The sequence below is a fragment of the Otolemur garnettii genome, unplaced genomic scaffold, assembly GCF_000181295.1.
Source record: "Otolemur garnettii isolate 467f Iridium unplaced genomic scaffold, OtoGar3 scaffold00029, whole genome shotgun sequence".
Classification (NCBI taxonomy): domain Eukaryota; kingdom Metazoa; phylum Chordata; class Mammalia; order Primates; family Galagidae; genus Otolemur; species Otolemur garnettii.
The window spans coordinates 12,877,240-12,884,884 of NW_003852424.1; the positions used below are offsets into that span (position 1 = coordinate 12,877,240).

At 44.2% G+C, this 7,645-nt stretch overlaps 1 pseudogene across 1 annotated transcript; it reads left to right on the top strand.

Annotated features, from left to right (window-relative positions):
* Positions 1 to 412: 412 nt before the first annotated feature.
* Positions 413 to 910, top strand: LOC105886898 (annotated as a pseudogene). Its single transcript, XR_001161241.2, has one exon. The product of XR_001161241.2 is annotated as a 40S ribosomal protein S20 pseudogene (transcript).
* The last annotated feature ends 6,735 nt before the right edge of the window (positions 911 to 7,645 follow it).

The window sequence follows — 7,645 nt, forward strand, 5'->3', positions numbered from 1 at the left end:
CAAGTAGCCAGGACTACAGGTGCCCGCCACAACACCTGACTATTTTTTTGTTGTAGTTGTTATTATTGTTTGGCAGGCCCAGACTGGGTTCGAACTTGCCAGCCTCAGTGTGTGTGGCTGGCGCCCTAGCCTCTGAGTGAGCTAAAGGCGCGGAGCCCAGACATCCCATTTTCAAAATTTCCACAAAAGATTGTCCCACACTGCCCAGCACCTGCTTCCCTTCTGCTTCCTGCATCTGCCTGTGCTCCCCTCTTCTCCCCTAGATATTGGGTCCCTTACGGTCTTCATGGCTTAACGGGGGTGGGGGGGTGGGGGGGGGTTCTTCCTGAAGTGGCAGGGGATGAGTTTGCTAGTTTTTTTTTTTTTTTTTTTGAAAAAAAAAAAAAAAAAAAAAAAAGAGACTCTTTTCGAGGAAGACGCGGTTGCAGGTTCGGCGGAGGCGCGCTGTGCTTGCTTCTGCTCCTGACTCACCGCTGTTCGCTCTCGCCGCCGAGGAACAAGTCGGTCAGGAAGCCGCGCTGCAGCCATGGCTATTAAAGATACCGGGAAAACACCTGTGGAGCCAGAGCTGGTGATTCACCGAATTAGAATTACTCTCACCAGCTGCAACGTTAAGTCCCTGAAAAAGGTGTGTGCTGACTTGATCAGAGACGCAAAGGAGATGAATCTTAAAGTGAAAGGACCAGTTCGGATGCCTACCGAGACTTTGAGAATCACTACAAGGAAAACCCCTTGTGGTGAAGGTTCTAAGACTTGGGATCGCTTCCAGATAGAATCCACAAGCGACTCATTGACCTGCACAGCCCTTCTGAGATTGTGAAGCAGATCACCTCCATCAGCATTGAGCCAGGAGTTGAGGTCCAAGTCACCATTGCAGATGCTTAAATCTAATAAATTGATGACAAGTTGCAAAAAAAGAAAAGAAAAGAAAAAGTTACATATATAAAATCATATATAAACATTTTAACTAAAATACACAAAAAACCTAATTAAATAAAGTTATATATAATATATTTTATATAACTAAATGTACCAAACATGTATGCACATTGTATTGAAATTGTAATACTCAAGCCACATTTGACTTCTGCAATTACAAGAGGTGCTCAAATGTGACTTGTATTCAGCTTGTGTTATTGGTATATATTGAATATTACAATTTTAATACAGTTTTTTACTTTCTTAAAATGTGTATTTTGGGGGGCATCCTCTGTATATGCACACATGTGTGTGTATATATACACATATCTGTCATAAACCCAACACTCCAGTGCAGAGGACAGATTTAGTCACACACTCCTAGAAGAAAAGGATGTTGGAGAGTGTCCAAGCCCATCACTCCCTTTCCAGCTGGGGAACTGAGGCTCCAAAAGAGGAAGAGACTAGGCCAAGGTTATAGGAGTGAGGCAGAGAGCCTGGGACAAAACCCAGCACTTTAGTCTAAAGCTTGCTGTCCTTTTACCTCCCAACTTAACTCTGGTTCTGTTCTCTGTGGTGGAAAATGGAAGACTCCAGACAAGGGCCTGGCTTGTTAAACAACAACAACAAAAAAAATCAAATCACTGCTCACTACACCCTCATTTTCAGCCAAGTCAGGACTGGACCTATGCAGTGAGCAGGTACTGGGACCCTCTGGAGGTGACCTTGAGCTGGGGCCCCATGGCAGGAAGGATTCTGATCACTCAAGATAAGCAAGATCAGCAGGTAAGGAGAGGCAGCCAGCTGAGACTATCACACCTGGAAAGCAACCAGCCAGGCTCCTACACCTGGAAAGCAATCAGCCAGGTTCCCACCTGCCCAAGGCAGAAGCAGGGCAGAAAGAGGGACGATGAGGAGGGGAGGGCAGCCTGGTGCAAAGACTTGCAAATAGCCCTCTCTCCATGCTGGGGGCCCTGAGCTAACAGTGGCAGGGAATTATGGGAAGATCAGGTTGGAAGCGGAGTAGGAATAGGAACTCAGCCTGGCTATAAATGAAAGATTTGGGGAGGAGCAGTAGTGTGGAGTCCTTAAAAGGACAGGCAGTGTTTAGAATTCACCACTTTCAACTGTGTGACCTGGGGCAAGTCTCTGAACCTCTCTGGGCTGGTTTCTTATGTAAAACCGAGACAGCCCAGCCTACTAAGGGGTCTGTAGTCCCAGCTACTCCAGAGGCTGAAGCAAGTAGATCGCTTGACCTATCCCTCCTTCCTGCCTTAAGAAAATGGGGGTAATACTATTTTTTGAGGAGTCTGAGAAAATCCACATAGAAGTATGTACTCAGAAAATGGCCCCCACCTTTTTTAAGACAGAGTTTCACTCTCACTCTGTCACCTTGAGTGCTGTGGCATCGTAACTTACAGCAACCTCAAACTCTTAAGCTCAAGCCTTAGTCTCTGGAGTAGCTGGGACAACAAGCACCCGCCACAATGCCTGGCTATTTTTAAATTTATTTTTGTTTTTAAAATAGAGATGGGGGGTCTTGCTTTTTGCTCAGGCTGGTCTCGAATCCGTGACCTCAAGCTATCCACTCACCATGGCCTCCCAGAGTGCTAAGATTACAGGCATGAGCCACTGCACCCGGCCTTGGCTATTTTTTTTAGAGATGGGTCTCATTCTCACTCAGGCTGGTCTCGAACTCCTGAGCTCAGGCAATCCACCTGTGTCAGCCTCCCACAGTGCTAGGATTACAGGCATGAGCCACCTGCTTGGGTAGAAAACTCCATTGTTAAACCAGTCCCACCTTTTTGTACCTGGCCAGTGACTATGCTGTCCCCATTTCCTCTCCTGGAAAATGGGGTGGCAGCACCTCCCCAATAGGAGTAAGTGAATTAACAGATCTGAAATGCTTAGGACAGGGGACTGCCCAGAGAGGGCTTCAAAATGTCACTTTGTTTTGGTTGCTGCTATCATTATTGCTCTTGTTCTATCCACCTGTACCCTCAGGAACTCTAGACACAGCACTAGGGCCAGAGAGGTTTTCATCCTCAGAGACATTTAAGACTTGAGAAAACGGCTCAGCGCCTGTGGCTCAAGCGGCTAAGGCGCCAGCCACATACACCTAAGGTGGCGGGTTCGAATCCCCAGCCTGGGCCCACCAAACAATGATGGCTGCAACCAAAAAAATTGCCAGGCGTTGTGGCGGGCGCCTGTGGTCCCAGCTACTTGGGAGGCTGAGGCAGGAGACTCGCTTGAGCCCAGGAGTTGGAGGTTGCTGTGAACTGTGATGCCATGGCACTCTACCCAGGGGGATAGCTTGAGGCTCTGTCTAAAAAAAAAAAAAAAAGACTTGAGAAAACATTATTAGCCTCAAAATATAAAAGGAAAACTGTAAAATCAAAATTAGCAGCTATTTTCTCTATAAAGTACAGATATGTGTATTTCTCCCCATGTGCTATAGGGTGGGTTAGACACGTGCAGTTGTGAGAAAGCAAGACTTCCATATGATTTACATTCACTCTGTGCTAAAAGATCTCTATGGATTAGCTGAGTCTTCAGAAGTCCTCTAGGGGTTGGTACTGTCGTCATCTCCATGTTAAGAATAAGAAAACTGAGGGTCAGAGAGGGCAAGCAGATTTCCCTTGGCCACACAGCTGGTGTGTGGTAGTGTCCCAATTAACCCCAGAACCTCCCTCTTAACCACTACACTATCCTACATGTTCAAGTGCACAAATTTCTGATGTCCAGGATAGAACTCCAGATCCCAGGCCCTTCTCCCATTCTCTGCACATCGTGAAAGTTTCCAGTAGTACTGTGTGAGCAAAGAGAGAGAGAAGGAAGGAAGGCCCAGTAAGGATTGAAATGAAAATTATCTACAGCAGAGGTTCTCATTCATGGGTAGCAACCCACAGGAACTGTATTAAAGGGTCATGGCATTAGGAAGGTTGAGAACCACTGCTCTACAGCCTGCTGAAGTCAGATTTAATCTGGTTTAAAGAAAATTGGGAACTAATTTTCTAGAAAATTGTTTCTAGCACACCTGTGTTATGGCTGCAAAGTCCTGCAACCATACATCCTTTATCTTATTTAATTCTCAAAAGAAACATGTTTCCATTTTACAAATGAGAGAAGCTGGGTGGCGCCTGTGCTCAGTGAGTAGGGTACTGGCCCCATATACTGAGGGTGGCAGGTTCGAACCCAGCCCCAGCCAAACTGCAACAAAAACTAGCCAGGCATTATGGCGGGTGCCTGTAGTCCCAGCTACTTGAGAGGCTGAGGAAAGAGAATCACCTAAGCCCAAGAGCTGGAAGTTGCCATGAGCTGTGACGCCACAGCACTCTACCCAGGGCAACATAGTGAGACTCTGTACAAAAAAATAAAATAAAACAAATGAGAGAAGCAAAGTTCCTAGAAATTCAGAGACTCATTCACAGAGCTGGGAAGAGGCAGAATGTGTCAGATCCTGAGCTCTCTCCTAATATCATGATTGTCTAGAAGACTTTTTCAAGGAGCTGGGGGTCATAGGGGTGGGGACAGGCAAGTACTCAGGCCTCCATAAGGCAGTGTGGTAAGTGAGAGTGAGGACAGGAGCAACTAAGGGGCCAGGGGCTCAAGGATGAGTGGTAATGAGCCAGGAGATAAGGGCAGGGAAGAAAGAATCAGGTGTAAAGACCCACAGACAAGTGAGAAATGGCTGGTTCACTCAACAACCGGTAGTTCAGACGAGGCAGGAAAGAGAAAATGGCCAAGGACAAGCCATTTATAACCACCACTGACCACTGTTCCAACCTATGTCAAACCTCTTAGACAGTAGCACGAGCTGGGACCTTGCCCCTACAGACAATGCAATGGGATGGTGGGGAGCTTGGCCTGGGGTCACCTCTAGCTAGCCCCAGTTCTTCCTCAGGCTTCAACTCCCTTCCCTTCCTCCATTCAACCATTGCTCAGGGATGAGTTGGGCCAAATGAAATCAAAACATTGCTGCCCCTGGCACCTTTCTGCATCCCCCTGATTTCTGTCACAGCATTCTCAGTATGCCTTATGGCCAAACTGGGCCAATTCATACCGTTTACTTCAATGGTTTTTAAACTTCAATGTGTGTTCCGTTCACTGAGAATATTGTTAAGATGTATATCCTTATTTATCACATCTGGGAAGGGGTCTGATTTTCTCTACTTTAATCATGACCTCAGCGAACGCTGATGTTGCTGACCATGGACCACACTTTGAGGAGCACCATCTAGCCAACTATTACGGAGCTCCTACAGTATGCTGGGCATTGTGCTGGCTACTGCCTATACATTTTCTAATTTAATAATTCCCATCACCTTCTGAAGTGGAACTACTGTTTTTAATTTTCAGAATAGGAAATTGAGGATCAGAAAGATTAAATATTTTACAAAGTTAGTAAGTGGCAGAGCTGGGCTTCCAACTTGGATCTGTCTGACTCTAGAACTCGTACTGGATGTTCTATTCAGAAAGCCTGCTGTGGACTGAATTGTGTACCCCTTAAATTTATATATTGAAGCCCTAGTATGCCTGTGTTTGCAGTAAGGAAGCAACTAGTTTTAAACGAGGTCATATAGGTGAAGCCCTAATCCAATAGGATTAGTGTCCTTATGAGAAGAAACACCAGAGAGTTTGCTCTCTCTCTCTCTCTGTTGTGTTCAAAGCCAAGAAGAAAGCCCTCACAAGGAATTAAACTAGCTGACACCTTGATCTTGGACTTCCAGCCTCCAGAACAATGAGAAATAAATTTCTGTTGCTTAAGCCACCCAGCCACTCAGCTTGTGGTATTTGTTATGGTAGCCCAAACAGACTAAGACTGGGGCCCCACTGCTTACTACTAGTCAGCAAGGATGCCAATTAAAACGAATGTCTCCTCCTTCATGCAAATGCTGCTCTGCCCAAACAGAGCAGGACTGGGGAAGTACCAAAATAATAATAATGATAATGATGATTTATACCTAGGCCAAAGCTAAGTATAGGATTCACAAAATGAACACACAATAAAACAAGCTCGGAACATAGAGCCACCCAAAACCCTACACCTTAAATCCAAACATGTTTCATGAGGAAACAGGAAATGATACAACAGTGAGGTACTGTCCACTAATTTGCTGCATGTACTGACATAGCTGAGTCTGCATTCTTGTGGAGTGAATAGGTATAATTAATAAACAAATCTCTGGCCTCTTAAGTTTTGCCAAGCCCTCTTAGCTGGGAATCAGTGAGAAATGTGAGTCTGGATGATCTTCCTAATGGAAAAACTAAATGCTAAGCAAAATACTAAACAAAATATCTTTTTAAGCAGATCACTGAACTGATAACAAAAGTCAGTAATCCACAGACCCCAAAAGCTGGGGATTAAGGAGCCCCACAGCAGGCTAGTACTCTGAGACCTAGAGTTTGTACATTAATAGCTATGCCCTGTGAAAGGTCAGTGTATAAGTCTTAGCGTCCACCTATGATGGGGAGGAAAAAAGATACATATATACACATATAAATTCTTTTTTTTTTTTTTGCAGTTTTTGGCCAAGGCTGGGTTTGAACCCGCCACCTCTGGCATATGGTGCGGGTGCCTTACTCCTTTGAGCCACAGGCGCCGCCCCCATAAATCTTACTGATATAAAGGCTGTGTAGCCACATTATATGTCAATAATAATAAATACATATTTTTTATTGCAAATTTCATATAGGTAATCAGTTCTTACAAAATACTTCTGCTGATTTTTGCCAACCTCTTGTATTTGTAACCAACCTATCACAGCAATTCAGTATAGTTCTAACACAAATGTTGATTGACACTATTATTTTAAGGAGTAAAATTAAATGAAACAACAAAGACATGTATTGGAACCTCATTCATTAGTCAATAACATAAGTTGCTTCTTTGCTGAATCAGATAACTTTCAAATATTAGAAGAATATTTCCTTGCTTTTTTGTGGTAATCATAGTGTAATGGCTATAGATACAACACGATTTTATTTTATATTTTTTATTAAGTCACATAAACATAGATCATGAATACATTTATGCATATGTGGGGTACAATGTGTTGATTTTTTTATACAATCTGATGTGTTTACATCAAACCAATCAACGTAACTTTTGCCTCATTTACTTGATTATTATGTTAAGACATTTATGTTCTACACTTGGCAGATTTGACTTGCACTCTTGCAATATGCTCTATAGGTGTGGTCCCGGCTTTTACTCTCCCTTTATCAAACCTCCCCCCTCCCCTCACTTCCCACTCCATTTCTCTCCTTCATCCTGGGCTATAGTTGTGTTCTATCTTTCATAAGAAAGCTTGAGTAAATATAAGTTGGTTTCATAGAAGTACTGAGTACATTGTATACTTTTTCCTCCATTCTTGAGATACTTTACTCAGGAGGATATGTTCCAGGTCCCTCCATGTAAGCATAAAAGAGGTAAAGTCTCCATCTTTTTAAGGTTGCATAGTATTCCATAGTATAAATATAACACAATTTATTAATCCATTCATGAGTCAATGGGCACTTGGGCTTCTTCCGTGACTTGGCTATTATGAATTGAGCTGCAGGCTTGGCGCCTGTGGCTCAAGTGGCTGGGGCGCCAGCCACATACACCTAGGGTGGCAAGTTCGAATCCAGCCCAGGACCACCAGACAACAATGATGGCTGCAACTGGAAAAAAAAAAAAGTGGTCGGGCGTTATGGCGGGTGCCTATGGTCCCAGCAACTTGGG